The sequence below is a fragment of the Dioscorea cayenensis genome, chromosome 2, assembly GCF_009730915.1.
Source record: "Dioscorea cayenensis subsp. rotundata cultivar TDr96_F1 chromosome 2, TDr96_F1_v2_PseudoChromosome.rev07_lg8_w22 25.fasta, whole genome shotgun sequence".
In the NCBI taxonomy this organism is placed as follows: Eukaryota; Viridiplantae; Streptophyta; class Magnoliopsida; order Dioscoreales; family Dioscoreaceae; genus Dioscorea; species Dioscorea cayenensis.
In genome coordinates, this window is record NC_052472.1 from 3,194,309 (window position 1) to 3,220,003 (window position 25,695).

The 25,695-nt window shown below is 33.4% G+C and overlaps 1 long non-coding RNA gene and 1 pseudogene across 4 annotated transcripts; both read right to left on the bottom strand.

Annotated features, from left to right (window-relative positions):
- Positions 1 to 382: 382 nt before the first annotated feature.
- LOC120279769 lies at positions 383 to 4,379 on the bottom strand (annotated as a pseudogene).
- A 13,730-nt stretch (positions 4,380 to 18,109) lies between these two features.
- On the bottom strand, positions 18,110 to 25,456 carry LOC120277069. 4 transcript variants are annotated; one of them, XR_005541459.1, is made up of 6 exons: positions 25,195 to 25,456; positions 24,995 to 25,117; positions 24,629 to 24,728; positions 24,284 to 24,516; positions 19,291 to 23,461; positions 18,110 to 18,312 (listed from the first exon to the last, which is right to left on the bottom strand). It is a non-coding gene; the product is annotated as an uncharacterized LOC120277069 (long non-coding RNA). The 4 variants fall into 4 exon arrangements; XR_005541462.1 differs by having other exon boundaries at positions 19,291 to 20,548; positions 23,403 to 23,461; positions 24,995 to 25,456; XR_005541461.1 differs by having other exon boundaries at positions 19,291 to 23,333; positions 23,403 to 23,461; positions 24,995 to 25,456.
- Positions 25,457 to 25,695: the final 239 nt, after the last annotated feature.

A 25,695-nucleotide genomic window follows, 5' to 3' on the forward strand; every position in this document is an offset into this window, starting at 1 on the left:
TTTTAAATTAAATATATATTATTTAATCAATTAAAAGAACCTGCTTTTAATTAATTAAAAACTCACATTTTATTTTTTTTTTACAAAATAAAATATTGAAATACACATAAATTCAGGGTTTTTTTTGTCAAAATAAACTAGCAATTCAACTCACTAGCTTAAAAAGAAAAATAAAATACGAACTCTGAATTCTTTGATAAACAAACTCTATTAAACCATAGCCCAAGTGTTTGGAAACTCTAGATTAGAAACCTAAAACATGTTATAGATTATGGTTCACATAAAAATATTGCTTAGTTTAGCACAACAACTGATATTTTAAGAGAGAATTGCTAAAAAAACAACCAATTAGATTATGGTTCACATAAAAATATTTCTTAGTTTAGCACGACAACTGATATTTTAAGAGAGAATTGCTAAAAAAAACAACCAATTGATTCATTAGTTCTCAAGCTCCATGCCTCAATAGTCTATTTCTTCTCATAGTTGCCATCAAGCTTATTCTTCAACTGCAATGAGACTTCATCATTCACATCATCATCATCCTAATCATCCCACTCTGCAAAATTTATGCAAAATGATGCTTACTTATTCCAGGTAACAAATTCAGAGTAGCTACTTGTTTTTGATCATTACTTCATCATAAAAGTCAGTAACAAGAAGTTAAATGGTTGCCAATAAATATAATGTTCAGTTGATAGGCTTTGGAATAACAATTGTGTGCAAACATCAATACAAGATAAAATTTGGACTGCCATAGAAATTGGGGAATCAATAAGAACAATATCACGACCATAAATCAATCGGTTCAAAAGATTACATTCTGATCGCAATAACAATACCAAATCGGAAAAACCAAGTTGATAAAGAAAAAAAGTTGAAAACCAGAACACATATCAACAAGTTCAAAGATATATTTCCACTGGAATAGGAACTTGACACTAAAGAATTAACAATTTATAAAACACAAAAGATTACATTTTCACTACCATTAACAATGCCAAATCAGAAAACCATGTTGACAAACAAAGAGAGAGTTAAAATCAAGAACACATATCAACAAGTTCAAAGATAATATTTTTGATCGCAATAGAAACTTGGCAATGAAGAACAACAACAAATAAGAGCACAAAGATCACATTTTGACCATATTATGAATACCAAATACAATAATCAACCAACAACAAACGAGAAACTTGAGAATAAAAAAACAAATGAGGATCTATTTTGATAACAAGCACATCATAGTTAGTTTAAAAAGCATTATCATTCTCATTTTTCTTTTTAACAATGTGGGGTATTGATAGCAGGAACAATGTGGGGTTTATTTGTTTAGCAACATTATCAATCTCTAATTCATGTTTGTGGAGTACCTGTGGAGGAGGTGACTGCAGAAAAACATGGGCTTTTGATCATAAGTGTGACTGCAATAGTGGATATAGCAACTTGTTGAGCATTTCCAGCTTTCCTGTTTAAATATGCATGTTATTAAATAGAAGTTGATGAGTCAATCAATTACCCCTTGAATCAAATAATTTGAAGTGTTGGCTAATAAATGAAAACCTGAAAAAGTTTTTAGCCTTTGAGTAATTACTTTAAATATATGCATGAATGTCTTTCTATCTCAAAGTTAATATTAAAACTTTTTCAAATATCATCAATCTAAATATATATATATATATATATATATATATATATATATATATATATAGACACCCACATGATTATATATCTACCCTACACAAGTTGTTTAACCGATCACAATGGATGTCATTTCGCAGACAAATCAATTCATGAGGTAATTTGCAATCTTATAGTGATATTTTCTTATGTGTATAATTATTGGAATTATTGTTGTTTATTTGAAGATTCTCACTCTCATGCATTTATATACATGCACATGGACAACAAGACAATTGTTTCAAGTTACTTTTGAATTTCTGAATAAGAGAAAGTGCAATTGACAAGCAAGATGTTGATGTCTCACTAAAATTAGTTTTTACAATAACCGATTCAATAGTTTGGTTCCCTAATTTATCTCATTTTTGGTATTGAATTTTTAATTCATCGAAACAAACTCTGATTTCTTATTGTGTCTTGTGTTTGCATATAAGATCCCTCGCAAAATTACGTGAAGTTTTCTTAGACTTTTTATTATCTAAAAACTTTAAAGCATTCTTTTCGTTTGCAGCTAATGGATAAAAAGAATATATGAAAAACTACATAAAAGCCTAGCTTCTAATGGATTTAGGTAGATGATTATCCGGCTCCGCAACTCTTCTTTAAAAAAATATAGAAAAGAAAAATTTGTCTCCAAATGAGTACCAATGAGGTATAAGACAACCTTTATTATATTTGACACTAATTTTAGAGTTCGCCATGTTTATAAATATTACACATTACTAACTTACCATGGGACTAGGTTGTGCAGTCCATAAAGGGTGTATAGGAGGAACATTATCTTCATCTAGACAAATGATGCATGGCGCAGCACCTGAAAACAAAAATGAAAAAATGTAGGTGCATGCAAGAGTAGCATGTAATGATTCAGAGGGGAGAAATGCTGAGGATGATAAATAGTAAATTATGTGTGAACAAGGAAGCTGAATATTACTTGAGGCAAAATTTAGCCGAGGTTTATTCCTTGTGCCAAAGGAAGTTCACTCCCCTAATTGATTGTACCATTTAGAACGTCGCACGTCACATGTACTATTTCCATGAGTCACTTTACGCTTCTTGGCCATCGCCAGCCCTTTTCACCACCAAAAGCACCACCAATTTTAGCACCATTTGTAGGAATATTTACATTCACAATGGTGCAATCACTTCCAAGTGATTCGCATATCACACAAAAACACAATAGAATCAGTGGAGAGGAGAAAAATGGCAAGCTTTCTAATGGACCTGTTCAATTAAGATGAAAACTATACCACTTTATTCTTTTCCAAGGACAAAAACAAATTTAGATTTTAGATTCCAAAATATAAATAACAGATACTCTTGCTAATGATAATGATAGCATACTTGCATACATACAAAAGCAACAAAGATAATCTTTTTATACTAAGAAAAAAATAAAGATTTCTTTTTCAAGTTAAAAAATTTCTTTTTCCTTTTTCCGTCCCCACTTGTTTTTTTAACATACACCTTAAAACTAGAATCCAAGACAATGAAAAGCTTACAACAAAAGATGAAAAGACAAGACAATACAAGTTCATTCATATGTGCTATGTCTCATAAGTGATGGCCAAAAGACAAAGACCCACGCTTGTACTTATGCCCAATCCACTTGAATATTATTTTCCGGTTTTGCGTGTAAATATGGAGCGACTTAACCCTTGTGGTACTCGAGTTGTTTATCTCAATTGATTCTTTTTAAAGTCTATAGAAGAAAGAGATCAAGTGATATTAATTCATTTATCATACAGGATTATTAATGACAAGCATAGGTACAAGCAATGATTATGATAGACAAATAAAAGGAGGACAAATATGAATGAAAATCATAGAAAAGAAGAGCACCCACAAGTCGGGTTCATTGCCTTAAATTTCATGACATAGAGGACCGGAGCAAATTATTCCTCCATAACAACGAGTGCATCGAAGAAATCTCCACAATTGTGGATTGAACAAAGTTACTCTCTCCCTCTATAACGGATCCGCCAAATGGGATCTTCCCTCCCCGCACAAAAATGGGTTGAGTAGCATGGTCATACTTTTAAACAAAAAAAAATTACAAACAAAGTAATGGTGAAGATGAATAAATACTGGTATTGATAAAAATCTTAAAATCCACAGCAGACTTCTAGAAGAAGATACCTATCCTTACAAGTAAACGACTATTTTACTATCAGCAAGCATATGATACTTGTAGGTCATAAAAAATTAGTATATATAAAGAGAGTATACAATGCAACATTCGGAGTTTGTTTATGAACATATTGACAACAACAATAATAATAATCCAAATGAAAGAAAATAAAAGATGCATTTTTAGTATCAAGATATCCGCTATACCTGAGATTTAATAACTTCAATACCCTTGACGTAGTTTTCTTTTGAAGCAGGATTGTGTAATGGTCCCTATGAGGTACTTTTTCTAAAGGATCACCAATCTTCACTTGCTTATAAACACCAATCAATTGATCAAATACTGCGTTTGATAGATGCTCTCATGAAGAAGTCGCATCAAAAGAAAAAGAGATTATTCAAAACTAGTTTTTGTAATGAGGCAAACCCGAGTATGGCCAATAAATGGATTATTTTCCAACCGTCATGAAAGTTGAATGTTAGCATCATCCATGACAATTATAGCATGATTTCCACTAAGTTCAAGTAAGCATTTTTCCAAGCTGCTCATTGACTATCTGTTGAACCATCTCGCCCAACCTTTCGTATGATAATACACGTGAATGATATTAAATGTGTACAACAGGATTAAAAATATTTTTTGCACGAGAAAAGAGTCTAAGAATCTTAATACCAACAAAGAAAAAAATATGATTCTAAACGATTTAAGGGAATGATAACTAATCTATAATGGAGATAAAGACAAGCCGTTGTAAAAACAACAAATAGGATCAACCTTCTGATCTTCATGGGAATGATTTTCAAGTGATACTGCATGTAGATGGAAAGAAAGCCTAGAAATGGTTGAGCTCCCTAGAACCCAGAAACATCTAAAATATTACCATCAACACTTTATGTATGAAATTTTAAGTTTCATGAAGGATAATTATATTGCAATATGTAGATAAGGGCTAGTCATAAGAAATCTTACCAAATAGACATATGTATATATAAATTCAACTCGAAATTAATAACACCATCAATTTCTCGGATCAACTTATTTCTACCAAAAAAAGAAGAGGATTTGCTTTACCAAACAACACGGTTTCCATAGACAAGTGCAATGCGGGGCATTCCATCCTATAAGAACAAAGCATCTCTTAAACTGCAGCGATTAGTGATCGGAAGAAAGTAATGTTAACTTACCAAGAACGAGCACATGGAAAATTAAAAAGTCTGTTATAACTCCTACTATTCCCAGCAGATTCCAAACTTGAAGCACAAGACAAATATTACATAACAAAGGGGTACAATATTATTTACTCGTTTATAGCCAAAAAGGGATGGCAGACTTTGATATTCCAAAGCAAAAGGATTAACAAATTCCCACCTCCAACATCATATGATTTTGACCTGCACACACCACCAAAAATCATAAGATTATCTACCTGGACATTGAATATCTTTGTAAGAAGAAGAGGGAGGAGAAGAGAGAAGAGACCGAGGAGGGGAGGTCCTTGTCATCAAGTTCGGGAGCAATGAGGTGCATCGATGATGGCAATAGCGTCGGGGAGTAGATTGGTCTTCACTTTGAGCTCAAGTAGTGATCGGAGGGCTTTGATGTCATCTGGATCAGAGGTGAGGTGGTCTTCGAGTGCGCGGACTTTCTCATCCTCGATGAGGGATTCCGGGAAGGTCTTGGACTGAGAGATAGGGACTGACCACAGGGTCGGGCTTGAGAGGTCGGCTGACGAGGCGGCGAGGAGGAGAAGAGTACCCGCGGCAGCAACGGAGGAGGTTTGGGGAGGTGGGCATGAGGAGAGGGCGGAAGAATTAGGGCAAGAGCGTGAGAGAGAGAGAGAGAGAGAGAGAGAGAAAGAAAGAGAGAAAAGAGTGGTTTAATTATTTTTTATTTTTTAAAACAAATTTTATGTAGAAGGGTTTAATTAAACCGGCTCTAAAAACATGAAAAAGAAAAACCTATTTTATTATAGAGGTGGTTTTTTAAAACCCCTCTATTTGATTGTCTCTAAAGCCTAAAAATGGTGTAGTGTATATATATATTGTGTGTTATTGGAGATGGAAAATTAAATTGGAGCTAGCTAGCAATAACTCCTATAGATATTGTTGTTGTACTTTGATATTAATCACATTATTTATGTACCTGCATAGCCCGGGTTGGTCTTAAGAATCCTAATCGGCCAATTGCATGCTTCATATTCTTTGGTCCAACTGGTGTAGGGAAATCTGAATTGGCCAAGGCTTTGGCTGCTTACTATTTTGGTTCAGAGGAAGCCATGATCCAGCTTGACATGAATGAGTGAGTTCATGGAGAGATACACTGCTTGACATGAGTGAGTTCATGGAGAGATACACTGTTTCCAAGCTCATCGGTTCACCAACATCATTAGTAAGGCACTGCTGTGTTCAGTCCCAGTTCTTTGGCCTATTTATCTACTAACCATCCCTTTGGATGGAGGTAATCATCCCCTCTAGAGGGGATGTTTACTAATCCCAATGCACACCCATGTTTGGGTGTGCATTGGATGTTATTATTACCCTCCAACGATCACCCCATCGGGGGTGATCCTCATTAATCCCCCCAATTTTGGGGTGAATGAGGGGGAGGGAAGGGGTAATGGGCATGAAATGTCCATTTTACCCTCTCACAATTAATATATAATATTAATATTAATTAGATAATAATTGTATATTAAATAAATAAAAATTTGGGGTGATGGCCATTTTTATGGGAAATTTCCATTTTACCCCTCCAATTTTTTTTTATTAAAAAATATTAATTTAATTAATAATTAGAATAATTAATTCCAATAATTATTAAATGAAGATATGTTATTTAAATATTTAATTTAAATATTAAAATTAATAAATGATATTTAAAATATTTATAAATAAAGAAAATTAATTAATTAACCGTTGATTATAATAATTAAATCATAAATTGAGAAATTTAATTAAATATTTAAACATAATTAAATATTTTATAACTAAAAAAATTGATTAATTTAATTAGTTAATTATAAAAATTAACATGAATAATACAAAATGTTGTTATAAATAAAAATTATTTATTATTAAACAAAAACTCACTATACTATTTAGTATTATTTGTTTATATTAAAGGCACAAATGTAATTACTCTCTATATTATTTTTTTATTTTTCTTATTTTTAATAAATTACTTATCTACTTTTTTCCATTACCGATGAATTACTCTCTCAACCAAACAAAGTTTTCATTTACATCTCTCTCCCCAAAGTTTTCATTCATATCCCCCTCCCTAAAGTTTTCATTCCCCATTCCACTATCCAAATGAAGGATAATGCTATGGTTTTGTGAGTGGTTCAGTTTGGTAAGTGTCTTATCAACTATTGTAGATAGTGTTTAACCATGGTTAAGTTAGTTAACTATGAGTTTAGTTACTTAAGGGTTAAGTCTTTGGAGCTTATAAAAGGCCCCTTGGTGTTTGTAAGAGGATGAGTAAATTGAAATGACAATACCAAGCTTTCTAAATACATTCTCTCCCTTGTTCTTACTTCTGAATCTTTCTCTCTTTCCCTACTCTCTTCTCTAAGCTAAAGTTTCCGCCCTCATAACCTTTACTTTACTTGGATGATCCCCCAAGTAAGTTGAAAGGCATCCAGAATCTATGTGGTACCAGAGCTACGGTTTCTTTCCTCGTGCAGGGGTAAACCCTTAATAGGGTCCCCAACATATGGATAGAAGGCTTTATCTTGGTATTATAGCTTTTATTGATCCATGAAATTTTATTAAAAACTTAAAAAATGATTTTTGTTTTCAAAGATCTTAGAAGTGGGCTGAGCTATAGCAAGATCTTCGTGTAATTAGAGGTGGCCTGCAATATAATAGTAATCTTACCTCAGTTTTGACTTCCTTATTTTAAAACACATATTCATCCAAATGAAATGCCCAAGATTCGAAAGGTGGAGACTCTACAAGGATCGCCTCAGTACAAATGTGGAAAGGGTCAGTAGGTCCTAAGACGGTAAGCTGGATGAATCTGCTAGGGTATGTTCATGATGAAAAGTTTAGAAGATTTCTTTTAATAAATTTTAAAAAGGGAAAGTTGAAATTTTTTATTTAAAAAAGAAAAAGTAGAACTTAAATTAAATCTTTTATATGAAAAGAGTTAAACAAACTGGTATAAGGAGTAAGACAAACTAGAGAGCACCAAACAGTACCCGCTAAAGGACAGGAGGTCTATTTAGGGGAAAAATAGTGTGGAGGTAAGTTTTGACTCTGAAAATTGGAAAGATTATACTCTCACATCCATATCGAATGTGCATCTAGGTGTTGAGTGGACAATTTTAAAAGCTAAAACAACATGATATTTTTTTTCACTTTCATCCTTATTTTCTTTATAAGTATTTAAATGTTGTTTTTTTTTTTTTACTTTTTTAACCTTTTTTAAATAATAATATTTTTAAAAAAATTAATTAATTCTTAAAAAAAAATTTATTTTAAAAATAATATCATCAAAATAGAAAGTATGTTTCACATTTTAAATCTTTTTTTTTCTAATTTTCTTAAAACATGTTTCATTTAATGTATTTTTAAATTTATTCTAATATAGATTTTTTTTTTGTTCACTTCCCACTTTTAATAATTTTTTAAAAAAATATGGTAACTTGAGAACTATATTTATTTATAATTTTTATTTTAATAACATGTTAGTTTAAAAAAGGGTAAACAACACAAATGGTCACCCACCTATTCGGGTGTCTCTGTTTTAATCACCCATCTAAAAAAAGTAACGATTCAATCAATTACGTTTGTTATTCTATTTTTTTAGTCACTGAGCCTTACGGCGTTAACGAGAGCCGATGTGGCTTGCAAAGTCACACATGCTAAGCCAAACATATTAACATATAAGCCACGTGGATGCCACGTGGACTCCTGCCCATTATTCTCTCTTTCTTTTCAATGGATAGTTTATACTTGCCGTGTGAGACAAGCAACTCAGTCATCTTCTCCGAGAGCAATCTAACTCTTTCTTCTTCATCACAAACCCTAATCTTCCCAGCTGCACAACAACTAGAGTGGAGCATTGCAAATGGAAAGAGAAGGTTGGTACATATATCTAATCATTTCTTCTCCATCATAAACCCTAATCTACCCAGCTGCACAATGGCTGGAGTTTTGTATTTTGTGAACAAATGACATATGGCTACTGGGAATGGTCATTTATGAACAAAATGTTCCAAATTTGAATGGTATTTTATATTTTACATATATATTGAATTTTTGTAGAAGCTTTTAATTTATGCAGGGATTTAACACAAGATAAAAGCAATTTTACCTTGCCCATGTGGAGTATTTCCCTATTTAAACATCCAAGGTAAGCACAAATTTATAACCTTCCAGAGATTTCATAGCTTCATTTATAAGCCATATAATTACAATAGAGAAAATTGAGTCCAATTTCACATTTGTAAAACAAAAAATTACAATGACTGTAAAAGACAAAAACAAATTCACAAGCTCAATTGTGTATTGCTTCATTGATTGTACTAGAGAAAATCATATATAAAATGGCATATTTCTCTTCTTCCATAGAGATTAACTTCATAAATGATCTCGCCTAAAGCTCCTCCTCTCTCGACCGAACAAGGGAAAGGACATTCGAAGGAAGAAGGGGAAATTCACGTGGCATCCACTCCAGCCGTTGTGCGATGGGGCAATTCAGTGTTCTTGATGGAGAAGAAAGGGTTAGATTGCTCTCGGAGAAGATGAATGAGTTGTTTGTCTCACACAGCAAGTATAAAGTTGTCCACTGAAAAGAAAGGGGGAAGAAAGGGCTGGAGTCCACGTGGCATCCACGTGGCTTATGTGTTAACCTGTTTGGCTTAGCATGTGCGACATGGCAAGCCACGTCGGCTCCCCATCAACACCGTAAGGCTTGGTGACTAAAAAAAAAACAGAATAACAAATATAAGTGATCGAATCGTAACTTTTTTTAGGTGGGTGATTAAAACAGAAACACCCGAATAGGTGGGTGACCATTTGTGTTGTTTACCCTTTAAAAAATTTGCATTCAAACTACATATTTCTACTCCAAACTAGGCAAGTAATTCTATAATACCAAGGTTGTTTATTACAACAGCGTCTGAGAATGTGTTATGCCTCCTAAGTTCAAACTTCCTATCTATCACTTTACCTCCGATACATATTTCTCAAGTTACCCTTTTCTTTTAAAAAAAATTATTATGAGGGGAAAGCAAAATTAAAAAATTATATATCTAAATAAATTAAACCAAATAAGTTTTAAGAATATTAGAAGAAATTAGGTTTATAAATGTGTAATACTTTCTATTTTAATAATAATTTTTTAAAAAAATAGGTTTTATAAAAATTAATACGTTTTAAAAAGCAATAATATTTATTATATAAAAGTTAAGTTAAAAAAAAAACAAAAAAAACTTTAATAATTAAAAAAAAGGACAAAAGTGAAAAAAATACCATATTGTTTTAGCTTATAAAATTGTTCAACACTTAGCAACTAAGTGTTAATTGAATATGGATAGGATGGTTTTAGGGTCATTTTCACAAACATGCAAACAAAGTGATTATGCACGGCCACATGGAGCTTTTGCCAATTTTGTCACATCAGTGTTCTGATTTGTTATGTTTAATGATATAAGATAGTTATTATTTGGAAAATGTTCCAAAAGGATTTTTCTGCAAATGCCAAATTTAATATTTTTGGAACTTTCATGCACCGATAATAGAGAGCATCCAAAGGACATCAAATTCTTGGTTAATTTACAGTACCTAAACGTTTCATCCACAGAGATCTCATCACTTCCAAAGGACTTCCAAAGGAGTTGGTATATTTGAAGAAATTGCAATATCTGTTATGCGGAGTTACAGAGCTTAGCAAGGTAGAAAATGGTCTCATGTCAAGATTAAAAAATTTTAAGGTCATTGACATATATCCATATGGGTGGGTAGAACCGGAAGAATTAAAGCTCTTTAAGAAACACCTAAAGATCAAAGCAATAGGAATGCGTGTAGCATCACAAGAGGTTCTCCAATAACTCTCACGTTTGCTAACAGCTCAGCTTTGTCTATACAATTTGGGTATAATACCCTAATTGGTCACTCTACTTTTCTCTCTCTTCCCTTTTAGTCTCTCTACTCAGAAATGCTCACGACTAGTCTTCTACTTTTAAAAATGTTCCCATTTAGAGAGAAATGCTGCAAACTAGTCATTCTACTTTTGAAAATGAGCCCACTTAGTCCCATTTTCGAAAATGGAGGGGCTAGTTGAGAGCATTTCTCTCTAAGTTGGCACATTTTCAAAAGTAGAGAGACTAGTATGGAGTATTTTTGAGTAGAGAGACCAAAAAGGAAGAGAGATAAAAGTAGAAGGATCAATTTGGGTATTATACTTACAATTTGGATATCATCTCTTTTTCATTTGACACCTTAAGCTACAAAGATTTTTGCAAAAACTAATAATCGAATCATGTCCACAGCTTGAGCAGATTGTGATGAATGGAAGTGAGACTCATCTCAATTGGCTCGAAAGCAGTGATGCTCATAAACTACAGAATATTATTTGGACAGATATATCACCTCCAAAAAATTTTCATATGTTAAAGAGTTGTTAATTATATATAAATGTAATTTGCCAAGTTTTGCTTGGGTCCTGCATCTCCCATGTCTATCTTATTTACGTATAGGAGATTGTGCAGAGATGAAAACATTGTTTTACATCGACGACAGAGAAATCCAACAAGAAGTCTCGCAACGTCCTATGTTCCCTGCCCTGTTTTCTATATATTTAGTAAAGCTACCAAAATTTGTGAGCATAAGCAATTTTGCATTGGATTTCCCTAAATTTTCAAAGTTGACAGTTCGTCAATGTTCTAATTTTCAGAAGCTTCCATTCAAGCGTGGTATTAACAACAATCAAAGAATGATAGGCATTCATTGTGAGAGAGAATTGGTGGGAAAGCTTAGAGTGGGATGATGCCACCATCCCATCTCACCTAAATTTGGCCGGTAAGTTTCATGCTTTTCTTAATATTTAATTCGACAAGTCATTTCAAATATTAATGTTCTTCATATAAATAAACACTTATCTGTATATATATGTATATATATTCCAATTCATGCTGAGTTCTTATATTTGTTTTAATATTCATTACATCTGTATACCTCTATGAATCTCAATTTGGAAGGGACATTTATTAATTAACATTGCACATTTATGCCTCTTTCCGTAGCTTATTAATCTTGTTTGAATGCTAGTCTATATAATTTGGCATGCACCCATTATAACACCAAGACTTAAAAAAAAAATTATTAAAACGCATGAACATTGTTTGAAGCATGGAAGTAGATGTACAAGTGTCTAACTAAAACTAGGAACATTATCAGCTTAATGTGAATGATTAATTTGCTAAATATTCATGTCTTTGCAGGATGAGATTGATGTAGGCTCAATTAGTTCAAGTGAATGAAAGGTCTAAGCTTTGTCTGTTTTTGTCTTCCGAAGTTAGAGATCATCTTATGATCACACCAATTAAGATTGAAGAAGTCATTTTCTCTTGTTTGCCATTTTTGTTTTCAAATGCAATGTGCAACTTATAAAATTGAGAAATAATGCTATCCTTTGATAGGTCTCTAATTTCCTGGTTTTTCTTCTCCAGGAGCTTCTCAGAACTGCGAATTCCAGTTGTAATTAATTAGTGATCTATCAAATTTACTATATGATTATGCTTTGGATTGCTCCTAATTGGGTTGTTTTTAGTTTCCCTTTTCAAATATGAAAACTTTGATTGGTTTCTAATATATGCCGGTGTGAGAACATGTTATTATTTGGTTTGAAAATTCAGGGTTTGTTTATTATTATCTTATGTATTTTCTAAATTAAGTATGTCTTGGAAGTTCACGGATTGATGACATTAATTATTGGGTGGATTGATGACATTAATTGTTGAGTTGTATCTTTCATTCAAACTGAACTCACTGAGGTTTTATTTGGAAGCATATGTATGTAAAATGTTGTTTATCTGTTAATATCACTTGCATTAATTGTGGCCTTTGTCCAACTTTAAAAGCCTTAATTTTGTTAATGTGGAAACTTGGACCTAACATTGTATGTGTTGTGATTTTTGATATTGCCTGTGTGTGTGTTTTTTTTTTCCCCTTGTTTTGGCAGGTGAAACAAGAAAACAAAAACAAAGTATAATATCACAGAGCAGTAGTAACAAATAGGTCTTTTGTGAGAACAATTATTGATAGGTCATGTTTCTATCACAATTTTGTATATTCCCAATTGGTTATCTAGTCTTCTTCGGGATGAATTATTTTGTCTAGATTTTTATGACACATTTTTCTAATGTTGGTGTCATTATTAATTATTATTTTTCCTATGGTGCTTTTGTGTGCGTGTTGCTCCCAGGCAAGTGTTGGCAAATGTGTTGCTAGCCCGGCTATGGATTCGGAAATGAAGGCTTTGGCATTTTGAAAAAGAGTTTGTACTGTGTCGGAGATGCATGATAGAGTTTCCATGAGGATTCAGAGTGATAGCGAGAACAAGGTCATGTGCTGCCAGTCCTGTGATCATCGATGTCCAGTGACCCACATTTAGTGTACATGTTTGTCAATGCAACCCCTACAGAACCATTCAAAGATAACACCCGGCGCATTATGTACCCATGAGCCATCTTACCTGCCACAAGTAGACCAATATCAGAAACTGCAGAAAGCATAATAGACAATGTGTGTTCATCAGGCTGGAGACCAGACAACTGCAACTCAAGAAACAACGCAAGGGCCTCATTCGGAAGAGAATTCTGCAAGCACCCTCCAATCAAAGAATTCCAAGAGACAATATCCCTGCTCAGGAATCTCTATAATGGATCTATATGCAGAATCCATGTCACCAGATTTCACATAACCATCAACTATAGAGTTTCCAGCAACAACAGTTCTTTCAGGCATTCCATCAATCATCTAACGTGCAACATCAATTGGGCCACATTTCACATATACATCAACGAGGCAGCTCTGGACGTAGGCATCAGTGGACAAGTTGTTGATTTTGAGGACCGTGGAATGTATTTGCATGCCTTCTCGGAGTGCTGACATCTGGGAGCAGGCTTTGAGGACTAAGGTTAATGTGAATTTGTTTGAAAGACAAACGCATTGTGAAAGCATGTGGTTGAAGAGGAAGAAAGCGTGGTGAGGGAGATGGTCCTGGATGTAAGTCCTAATGAGGGAGTTGAAGGTGAAACCAGAAGGTGGTTGTCAGGCAGCATAAGATTGAATAGATTGAATAGTTCTTCAAAGAAGTATAGATTGAATATTTCTTCTCAATCATGTGCAACACTATTAATAAAGTGGATAAACCACTAATTTATTATGTACGTGACAAAAATGATAATAAGATAGTAGCAATAAAAAATCACGTGCAAGCACACTATCAAACTCATTGATTTTCTTTTCTTTTCTTTGGATAGATGATTGATAAATTTGTGGTACCTTTTCATTGCTTGGGAGATTTTCCAGCATTTTATTTTCTAAGTCCTTAAAGTAAAAACATTTCAGCAAAATACAAAGTTGAAAACAGAGTGCCCGTGCATAATTTTGCATGGAGCTTAATAGAAACCATTGTTAGATGAAAATATTCACAAATCAAATGGTTCAACAAAAGCTTTCACTGTTTCATATATAGATTTTGGGTGTTTGGATTGGCTTTTTTAAAGGCAAAAAGTGTTTTTTTATAAGTTAAACATTTCTGGTTTCAAAAAAAAAATATTTGTATTGGCTTTTTTTCTGCAAAAGTAGAAACTGTAAAAAAACTAAAAAGCAATTTTCTTTCAAAAGCTGGTCATAACCAGCTTTTAAAAAAAAGTTGTTTTTTTTATCTTATTTTTACAACTTCTGCTTCTATAGAAAAGCTAATCCAAACACAAAATGCAAAAAAGTGCTTAACTTACTCTGAAGAACCACATTTTTCTAGAAGCACTTCTACTAAACTAAAAAAAAACACTTTTTTAATAAGTTAATCCAAACACGGCCTTAGTTTTGGCAACAGTATTGCAGGCACATATGTAACAATGCCACATTATCATTCTTTCATTCAGGGTATTAAAAACATGCATGACACATGTTGAACATATCAAAATCTAAGCTATTGAAAATATCTATAATACATGTCAAACTTTTAAACTGTTATTGAAAATTAAAAATAAGAGATATAGTGAACTCGAGCCAAACCTCAAAAGCGTTGCTTTCTCTAATGAAAAAAAAAATGAAGTATGTTGTTATAAACGAGCCCTCCGCTTCAACAATTGTAAAATCATGCCGACATTTAAAGCCATGATAATCACTGATCAAATAACGTTCCAGCATCTAGTTATTTTATAAGTTGGCATTTTGACTATGGTTGCATAATACAGATGAAAAGATTTTTCTAACAGCTCCAACCAAAAAAACTGAAGTTACCATCAATATTTTTATTTTAACAAAATATAAAAAATATATTAAATAATTATTTCAAATGAAGAATTATTAAGCTAATTGGGAAATAAAGTTAGATTGCTTTTGAAAGTCGTTCTTCCTTATGGACAAATCACATATATTGTTTTCTTATTAGGTGCATATTTAATTACTGAGGTTGTTTTTGACAAGAAAGCACAAAGGCTAACAAAAACAGAAAAACTAAGCTAAAAATAGAGCATTAAAAAGTGTAGTTTATGAAGTGCACAAAGCTCTTCAGTCCAAAATGGCCTATCCATACATCTGAAGAAAAGTGAAAACTGTGGATTAGATTTCCCAAAGTTTGCAAGTTGGTCAGCGAAATTGTTAAGGTTCCGAGAGATGGTTTCAATTGCAACAATGGGGAACATTTCCAGGTTCGTCTTCATATTCTGAAATTCAACAGTGATATGCCAAGCAATGCTGCCATTGTAGTGTTTCAACATTTGAGCCACACCCGAGCAATAACAGGTTCGGTGTCCATCCATTGTCGATATAGGTCCGAAAAGCAAGGTTGATTGCAGCTAGTTCAGCATGAATTGGAGAGGAAGCACACGTGCCCATCGAACCTGCTGATAGAATATGGTTTGAATTAGTAAGAATTAAGAATCCAAGACCTGCAACCAGTGAGCTAGCAAACCAAGATGCATCAGTAAATATAAGAATGGAGTTTGAGTTTGCACAAAGGAGAGCCCGATCTCTAATAGAATTTTTGATGAAGTCAAAACAGAGAGACCAGGCCCGGGGGATAATCACATAGGGATTAACTGGCTCATTTCTAAAGATAAAATTGCATCACTGTTTCCAAATGAGCCAAGTGACAGTTGCAATGAAGGCCTTAGACCATGGGTCTTTAATCTCAACAAGCCAGGAACCTGTGCTAAGAAAGTTAAACAAATATGATTTCAGACCAAGCGTAGTAAATAGATCATGCCAGCATTGTAAAATTCTAGGACATTTCCAAATTATATTCTAGGATGTTTCAGCCTCCAACCTACAAAGAGGACAAGGATTGTTAGGACCAATATTAAGATTGTAAAGATAAGCATAAGTAGGAAGCTTGCCATGGCAAGTTTCCAGAGATGGACTTTGATGCGAGGCATAATAGGAAGTCTCCAAATTTCATACCAACCATCCCAACAATCATGAAGGTAATTCTTTCTATTAAGGTAGTTATACACCGAAGAAGCAATAGAGATATTGCAGGAAAGGATGTTCCATTTCCAAACCAGAGTTTCCTCATTGTTGTATTGAATGTCATTGATATGGCCCAAATCAAAGAAGCTGCGAAACAAGCTCTCCAAAGCATTTAAGCAAAAACCTTCAGAAGAGAACAAGTCCAAAAATTTAATATCTTCCAAATTCAAAGAACTGTTAAGAAATGTGGGTTTCTGAGAGATTGGAAGATCAAAGAAACAAGCATCCTTATAGATATCAACTAGCTCAGGGTTGCAAAAAAGAAGTTTAATATTCAGCCTCAGAATTTTAGCTGAATTACAAATGGATTTAAAAAACCAGGAACCATTCGAAATGTTTTCAGGATTCCAAAGATGCCAACCACTGTATTTGTTTTTAAAGATGCTAACCCAGATTTTATCTTCAAAGTTTAAAATAGCAAAACCATTTTTCGCTATGAGAAAGTAATTCATAAGCCTAAGATTACAAATACCAAGACCCCCCTCAAGCTTGCAAAGCGTAGTAACTGTCCAACCGATTGAGTGGAAACCCTGATTATTGTTGTTCCTACCCCAGAGGAAATTTCGAGCATACTTGGAAATACAGTCCAAAATAGAAACAGGTAGATGCATGACTGAAAGGATGTAGTTTGGAATAGCAAAGATAGTGCTATTAAGGAGGGTTGTTCTACCAGCAAGAGAAATGGAAGAATGGTTCCAAGAATGAATAATCTTTTGGACTCTATTAAGAATGAATTGGAGTTGATTAGCTGTCAATCTTTTAGGGGAAATGGGGATCCCAAGATAGGTAAAAGTAAAGTTTCCTAACTTTATGCCAATGATTCTAGAGATGGCATTGGCTAGCTTTCAGTTACACCAAGAAGGAACAAACAAGGTAGATTTCAACAAATTAGGTTTTTGGCCAATAAGAGAATAGTAGACACTGAGACACAAGAGACAGTTCCTGGCGTTTCTCCTAGTAGCCTTGGTAACAAGAATTAGGTCATCCACAAACATTAGGTGATTGAAGTTATTGGTAAGATTTTGGTTGAAACCATGAATCATGTCAAGCTGAAGAGCTTTGTTAAGAATGGCAGTAAGGTTATGAGAAACAAGGATAAAGAGGAGGGGGGAGATGGGGTCACCTTAACAGACTCCTCTACTACTCTTAATCCAGGAGGTATGATGACCATTTACAATAAAGGAGAAAGAAGTTGAGTTTAGACAAGAAGTTGAGTTCAGAGCAACATAAGTTTTACCCCAAGAGTGAGGGAGCTGGCCAATGTTAAAGAAAAAAGAGATTGTTTTGAAAAGATGTTCACCAACAATATTCCAGTAAAACAAGTAGAATTCAGAATTCATACTATCCGCCCCAGGGCTCTTACCAAGGGCATGGATTTGAGAGTTTTGTAAACCTCTTCCACAGAGAAGGGTTTAGACAAAAAATCTCTGTCCATGCCAGTAAGAGTGGGAAAGTCATCCGGTAAAGCATTAAAGAAAAAATTAGAATTATGAGTAGTAGACGACGTCCAAAGATTTTTATAGAAATGAATAAAACAGTTTTCAATATCAACTTGATTTGAAAAGATATTACTAGAGATGCCCCTGAGCTCTCTCACTTTGTTCAAGTGTTGTCTGATTTTGACAGAGTTGTGAAAATAGCTCGTATTGATGTCCCCTGTTGTACAAAGCCCGGAGCCAAACCCCATACCAAGCATCCATTTGCCACTCATCGGCTGTTTCCATTTTCTTAATCTGTTCCTGTATATTCGCGAGTTCAACATCAATGTGACAGAAGCCTATCTTTTTCCACCTGAGAATGTTTTGTTTAGTATGAGCGACAAAGTGCATGAAAGAGTGCATTGGAGAATTGGAAGTAACATCTGACCAAGCTCTAGCTACACTATCATGGCAACCTTCGTAATTAAGCCAAACATTATCAAAACGGAAGATTTTGTTAGAAAAATTGGGAGAATTTCTGGCATGTAAAAAGAGGGGGGAGTGGTCAGAATTGGTACGGGGAAAATGGTAATTAGAATAGTCTTTAAAACTTAATTACTGAGTTTGCACTTAAATAATAGATAAGGTATTCCTTTAATAACATGGAAAAAATGTATGAAGTACTAGTTTCCCAATAGTCTTTTAGATAGGCAGAATTGAACCACTAAATATATATATATATATATATATATATATATATTGAGCAAGTGAATAAATGACAATTTTGTTAGGCTAAAATAAAGTATCAAAAACAAGAAAAAAACACACACAGAGACAAAAATGCATAAAACAAACATAACATGAGATGACCACAAGGAGAGAGACGGGAGAAAGATAAAATTCACTAACATGAAATAAACAATATTAAAAAAATGTACAAAAATAAACAAGACACGGTACAACTACAATGACACAACGGTGGGAACACATAAATAGTCAATAAAGCCAGGGAACTACTACTCTGAAGACATCCATGATGTCGTTCATCGATGAAAGAATCCATTTAATTATGGAAAACACTAATAATTTTTTATACTATCAATATTCTTCCAAAGATGTCTAGACATTCATAGTCAACTCTAGTTTCCAATGAAAAATCATTAAGTTAATTAGGAAAATATCAACTTGCTACAAATTTAAAAACTTCTTTAAAGTTGAAGTCTGTGATAGGTAATTCATGAAACTTAAGATGAAATGAATAATAAATGTTGGCACCAACCAACAAAAATCAACATTTCAAATATTTTATTAGTTTTACTTGGATCACTAAATTATAGTATAGGAGACTCACTTCTTATTTGATGGTTCATTGTGCAACACCTCTGGTGCCATCCATTCAGGCTAAAAGAGAATAAGGACAAAGATTTGACAGTTGAAAGTGAGAAGTTCAACAAACTTGAAATAATAATTTCCTAAATGTAGTAGAGCAAAGACTAGATCTCACCGTTCCAGCGGTGGACTTGAATGATAAAAATGTGTTGTGCTTTAACCTTGAGAGACCAAATCACAGACATGCATTGCATTGATATCATAATTCTATCAATGTGAACTAATAGAGTAAGAGTTGATCAAGAAAATTAAGGATTATATCCATCTATTATTATATTCCAATGTTTAAAGATGCCACCTTTCCCAGACATACAAAAATAAATTTGTTTGGAATGGATGCCTGTGCATAACATTAGATTATATCTTCTGCCTTCCTAAATAGATCACACTACATAAAGGAAAACTAAGGATGACGATGCTATGGCTAAAAGGTACAACTTGAATTTGCCCAATATTTTGACCAAATTCATAGGAAAGGGCTATACTCATAATTTAGAAGGGCCTCTTAACTCTTACTAGGAGCATATACAACAAATCAACACAACTAACCAATCCCAATCAAGAAGGCAACATAGTGACAACACTAACAAAAAACCACAAAGAAAAACATGCATATACACACAAGCATTAGACAAACAAGTTTTAGAATGAGAAAAAGGATGTGGATATCCTACAGTGTAATTATTCAAGCCTATTCAGATAGTAACACATTCAATACATCTTTGAAACAAGGCAAGACTCGTTTTGATTGGGCCCAAGAGGAATGACAATGATAAAAAAAGTTAACGTAAACTTACTTCTAATATTTTAAAATTGTTCTAAGTGGATCCAATAGTGTGCATATAAGTAATAGTTAGCATTTATATTTCTCGCACTATATTCTACAATGTCAAATTGCTATACTTTAATTGATTTTATGTTTCTTAGTACTGCATTTGAATGTGTTATATATATATGCTTGTTCAAGTATGGGATACATAAAACTTCCCACTGCCAGATCCATGTAGAGGTTCAGATGCCTTAGTAGGCAACTTACAAATAATGTCTTCCAAAACAAGTTAATATTTGTTCAAATTGCAGGACTTCAATACATCCCAGACATTGAGATGCCAAAGCAATCAAACTCCACCTCTCAGTCTGCCACTATAATATAAAGCTAGAATCCTTCCAAATTTTCCATATAATTTCAACGAAAACCCACCAAGTCCACTTTCTGCAGGCTGAAAACATTACCAGCAATCAATTTAAGATGACACAATAAACAAACATCCTACACAAAATCCAAGGAGCACTGCCACCAAAACAGTAATAGAAACACAAGTGACGGAAATTATCATCTTTTTTTCTTTTAATTATTCTACCAACTAAGGATGAAAGTGCATAACTCAATTAGTTTCAGATAAAATTTTAATTTTGGACAAAGAAAGTTTTGCTATTAATTTCAAAATTGCATTAGCACCTGCCCCATCAATAATTGATGGGAAGACAATTAAAGTAAGCAATGGCGTATTCCTCCTACTTTTCACACTTTAAATTATTTTTCACAAACTCTTCATTAAGCTCCTAATCGATGTTCTTAAGTCAATGTAAAATGGAACCATTTTTGTTCAATTCTACAGTCAATTCATTTAAAATATGATAAGCGAAAGGAAGGTTATCACTAACTAGAGTAGGGAATTTAATATATATATATATATCTATAGGTTTAATTAAAAATAATAAAAAAGGATCAGGAATTGAATAGGCGAGGTATATATATACTGACAATAGAAAAAGATTTCCAAAATGATACATGCAATGTTAATTTTATAGTATATATGCAATAACTAACATAAGGTATATGGAAAAAAACTTAAATAAAAAAATACGAATCCAATGGGCACCCTTTATCTATATATTTATTTATTTATTAATTGTCAATGTATTTTGCGTAGAGACGGGTGAGTATGCAAGAGATTAATACCTTGATGTTTAAGAAGAAAATAAGTCTTTGCATGGACCTACTTATATGTTGAATATCCATATACATACAAATGTTGAATTAATCAGCAAATTCAACGTATTCATATATTTAATTGGACTAATTAAAAGGCAATGAAATTTTTAAAGGAGATAACTAAGTTGAAAGGAGAACAGCCAGAAATATCACTCATGGAAGTACAGCCCCCTAAACCAGCCCCTGTTTCTTATACAACAATCGTAAAATGAATTTGGCTTCAACCTTGATATATACCAGCAGACAGAGCAATCAGAATGATGGGCATATGTGACATGGAACGTGCCAGTAGGACCACATGACATCTGAACATGAGTGAGATTTCTGGCTAAAAAAAAAAGCAACTTTCATATTTCTCTGGGAAAGACATAAAGGTGAAACATGCATGTTTCATTTGATGATTTTATAAGATATATGGTAAATATATTTTAACATTTCTAAGTCCACCAACCAATCAGAAGACAGACCTATCATCACCCTCTTCTAGACAATGAAACTTTTTTCAATCCAATATGAAATTATTAAAATGGACAACAAGATAAGCCTAACCTACAGAGTGAAATCAAAAGGGTATTATAGATAGTATTCAAACAAAGCAGAACAATAACTAGTCAATTCTGTTTCAACTGTTAATATGAAGTTGAAAGAGATATGGCTGCATTATAACATCCTTCTTCACAAAAAAAGTTTTATGAAAAAAAAGAGTTCCATTTAAAATCAACCATGAACTAAACAAAAATTTCCATAGCTAGACCTAAGCAATTGGTTTTATGTGTATATCCAATGTTTATTAATGAAAACACTTGAAGAGAAACCAAATTACAAGATATAACCAAATCAGTGAAGCATTTATGGATAAAATAGGATTCCAACTTATTTCTTTGAAAGCATTGCAATGTACTTATTTATTTAGCAAACAATGTGAAAAAACTCTTATTAGACATAGACTCTGTTTTCCTAATTAGTTAGATAAATCTATCCTTTCATAAGCCAACTTATTTCTTCATACCTAATCAGGTAAGTGGATATAACAAAAATTGACCCATAACATTATAGATCTTAAACCAATTATTCTAGTTAATCAGGTTCCTGTTCCTTCAATATATAGGTTTCATTCCTGGTGTTAGACTCAGTAATTGAAATACTCATGATCTCAAAATATTAATGTTCTTAAAAATCAGTAATAGAATGTCCAATAAAAGATTGCCATCCAAAACATCACGATTTGAATTTGAGATCCATCAACAATAACAACTGACCAAATTCATCTAAAGATTTTATTCTATCAGTCATTTGGTTGATAAGTTGATAGAAAAATTTGAGTAGATGCAACTAGCAGCTCTGAAAAAGTTGTCATTCCTAATCCCTGTATAAAACTTGCAAGTATTCTCTTAATGTATGCATTTGTTTGAATTGTTGTCGAGCATCATAACAAAATGGTTATCACATATAAGCAACCAATGAAAGGAATGAGGTAGCACCAAATTAAAGAAGATCGTACCTAAGCTGAAAATCACAATTATCTATAACACTCCCAATGGAAGAAAAGGATATGCATTGGTTGGTAAAACAACACAACAAAAATAAAATTTAATATATGAAACATGATCTATATGCATGGGCCATTATTAAACGCCATAAGTAGAACATTAACTTAAGCCTTTTTGCCTACATTAATGCAACATGTATTAATCAAAGCATATGCATAAGAGCTACAAATTACTTCATGGAATACAATTCACTCCAAATTCGTCAAATAAGTGGCACACATTCACCATTTGGAAGCAACGTGCTTATAAAATGCTTGAAGCTGCAATATGCTCTGCAAGCTTACCAATTGGGTAATTGAAATTTTATGATTATTGGGCCAGCCGTGGATCCAAAACTACCCATATAATTTTTCATTTAGTGCAAGTAGGCCAAGAGGTCATGAAATTGGAGAACACCCTAACCTGTTATTCCTATAGTTTGGCATCTAAATCCTTCAAGGCTTTTTTGTGTAATAGTTCCTGTGTATAGCAGAAACAGAAAATGAAATACATCAAAGACAATATAAGAGTAATTTCCCTGACAAATACCTTTTCTCTTCAAATTTTGCTGCAACACAAAGGTTTGCTTGTTGAAGGAGCTCCAACATCTGTCATTATATAATTCATAAATGGTATCAAGATGGTGTAGGATGAATTGCATCATTTCTTCAACCTAAACAAGATACATGAAAATAGGCCCATCTAAAATTTTAAATTAAATAAACACATCATGAAGGATTGAACAGGTAAGAAGAGGCATGAGTTCCTCAGAATTGCTCTTATGTATCTTCTTCTAGGCCTTACTGGACTAATCCTTATTAATGTCCCACTCTTTATGGCAAGACTCACCACTTGCCAAGAAAAAAAAGGTAACCAAGTCCAAAAGCTCTACTGGCTCAGTGCAGTTCAATTAGTCACTTTCCTGATAAAGGAGGGACTTTCTTCCAATTAAAACTACAATCCAAATAGAACCACTACTCATGAAGGATCTTATGCAAGTATATGTATGATTTCATATTTTAATAGCCCCATAGATTATGAGATAAGTTTCTATGGTGATCCAATTATGCAATTGTTCTAAAATTAAACTTTCTCTGGTGACACTAGTCTAACTAATAAATGGATTGGACTGTGAAAAACCATAACACAAATAAGAAAAGCAACATATGAGGCACCAATTCTAAAACAAATGTAAACTAAGAATCAAGCAGCGTCTACTTCACTTGTTGCAGCACAAGCAAAACTCTTCTAAATATTAGCAATATCAAAATCATGCAAGAAATAAAGGTAAAGTCTGATGCAACCTGGGAAAGAAAGGTAAACTCTTGTAAACATGCTCTGTCCAATCGGTAAACTTACAGAGCATGTTGCAGCTTCAAGCATTTTATAACTTTTGTATTTGCACACATTCAATGCTAAACAATGCATACCTTAAGCAGCTAAGGCGATGTCTTCAATAAGGATGAGAAATCCAAAACATAGCCAGTGAGAATGAAAGCTCCCTCATTCATGCTCACTCTAAGCTCCCTTAACCCTAACTGCAAGGGCATGAGATCTCAGCAAGTCATCTAGTTAGTGGTGGCTTTGATTTCGACGCAGAATCTATAAGCATGGCCATTGTGTACTCCAAAAGAGCCATTTCCCAGCCTTTACACATCAGTGGCTGCTTAGATATGATTAAAACAACATATGAGGATAAGTGGATGACCGAAAAACTTTCCATTCCAGTGAGATCACAAGTGACAAACTCATAACCAATAGACAAAGAAATTCACCTTTGTGTAACCTTGTAGAAACATGATCAGCGATTTGTCTTGCATCATACCATGAATTGCGAATAGCTAGTATACCGAACTTATCGATAACCATTCTTACCTAAACAACAAATAAAGCACTCAGTACCAAGTGAAACAAAAAGTATTACATGACATGCACTACTAGAACTCATTAGACAATGCTAAGAGAACAACACTCACTTTTTTTCACATATGTTGCAGATAACAGAAAACTTACAAAAATACTAGTACAGAAAAATATACTGTCTGCATTCCAATCCAATACGACCAAAGCATTTAAAATCATGTCAAGTTTCACTAATATTAAGAACTAAGCATCATACGAGATGTCATGTGTTCTCCTACTAGCATTATAGCCAAGCTTGACCGGAGTACAACAGTGAAGACTTTGGCATAAACTATTAAGTGAACCATATCTCTCATTTCTTCCAACATCCTCATTGGCGCACCAACAATGAACGTACACATCTTAAGCAGAGCAATCCAAAAGACTGTGATCAGCATCAAATGAAAAGGACAAAGGTAAACCAAAAGAAAATAAATACCCCCTTGTTTAAGCCCTCCGATGACCACCGCCGCCACCTCCACCGCCGAAGAGGTCGAGGAGCATCTTGGATTCTAAGAAACCCAAATCCTAGCACCAGACCTAACCCTAATTGCAAGGGGATGGAGATGTTATTTGGCGATGTAGAAGCATACATGGATCTCTATTATGCCTGCTTCGGCGATGGATATTGTTGTGCCGATGCACACGAAGCTCATCGGTATCGCTTGGAAGAAAATTTGTATGCACAGTTATCGAGGCAGTTTTTCAATGTTAATAAAAAATTGGCTAGTTCACGAATTTGGTTTTTTTTAAATAAATCAATTTTTGCCTAAAAAAAGTAATAATTAGAAGGAAATAAAAAAATTTCCTCTTTTTATCTTCACCCAAATCAATGTCAATGTCAATGTCAATTTTTTATTTACAAATCATGAAAAGCATGTGGAACCCAAAATTACTCCTCTCATCTTTCACCCAAATCAAAGTGATGCTATAAGAGATA